The 889-nt window shown below is 40.6% G+C and overlaps 1 non-coding gene across 1 annotated transcript; it reads left to right on the plus strand.

The window, feature by feature from the left end:
- Nucleotides 1–247: 247 nt before the first annotated feature.
- Nucleotides 248–355, plus strand: LOC148555191 (small nucleolar RNA R71). Its single transcript, XR_015887281.1, has one exon. It is a non-coding gene; the product is annotated as a small nucleolar RNA R71 (small nucleolar RNA).
- Nucleotides 356–889: the final 534 nt, after the last annotated feature.

The following is an 889-nucleotide window of genomic DNA, read 5'->3' on the forward strand; positions in this document are numbered from 1 at the left end:
TATTCTGAGCCAATATGGCATTCAGAGTATCAACTTCAAGAACTCCCTTCTTCATAGGCGTCCCATTACTCACAGGATTCCTTTCAGAAGTGTACATGAACTGGTTATTAGCAACCATGTCAATGAGTTCTTGAGCTTCTGCAGGCGTTTTCTTTAGGTGAATGGATCCACCTGCAGAAGTGTCCAGTGACATCTTTGATAGCTCAGATAAACCATCATAGAATATATCCAGGATGGTCCATTCTGAAAGCATGTCAGAAGGACACTTTTTGGTCAACTGTTTGTATCTTTCCCAAGCTTCATAGAGGGATTCACCTTCTTTCTGTCTGAAGGTTTGAACATCAGCTCTAAGCTTGCTCAGCTTTTGAGGAGGAAAGTACTTGGCTAAGAAAGCCGTGACCAGCTTATCCCAAGAGTTCAGGCTGTCTTTGGGTTGAGAATCCAACCATAATCTAGCTTTGTCTCTTACAGCAAAAGGGAAAAGCATGAGCCTGTAGACTTCAGGATCTACTCCATTAGTCTTAACAGTATCACATATCTGCAAGAATTCAGTTAAGAATTGAAAAGGATCTTCAGATGGAAGTCCATGAAACTTGCAGTTCTGCTGCATCAGAGAAACTAATTGAGGTTTCAGCTCAAAGTTGTTTGCTCCAATGGCAGGAATGGAGATGCTTCTTCCATGTAAATTGGAATTAGGTGCAGTAAAGTCACCAAGCATCTTCCTTACATTATTATTATTTTCGGCTGCCATCTCCTCTTCCTGTTCGAAAATTTCTGAAAGGTTATCTCTGGATTATTGTAATTTAGCTTCTCTTAATTTTCTCTTCAGAGTCCTTTCAGGTTCTGGATCTGCTTCAACAAGAATATTCTTGTCCTTGCTCCTGCTCAT

This window comes from Arachis ipaensis, chromosome B6 (assembly GCF_059453495.1).
Source record: "Arachis ipaensis isolate K30076 ecotype BB chromosome B6, ASM5945349v1, whole genome shotgun sequence".
Lineage (NCBI taxonomy): Eukaryota > Viridiplantae > Streptophyta > Magnoliopsida > Fabales > Fabaceae > Arachis > Arachis ipaensis.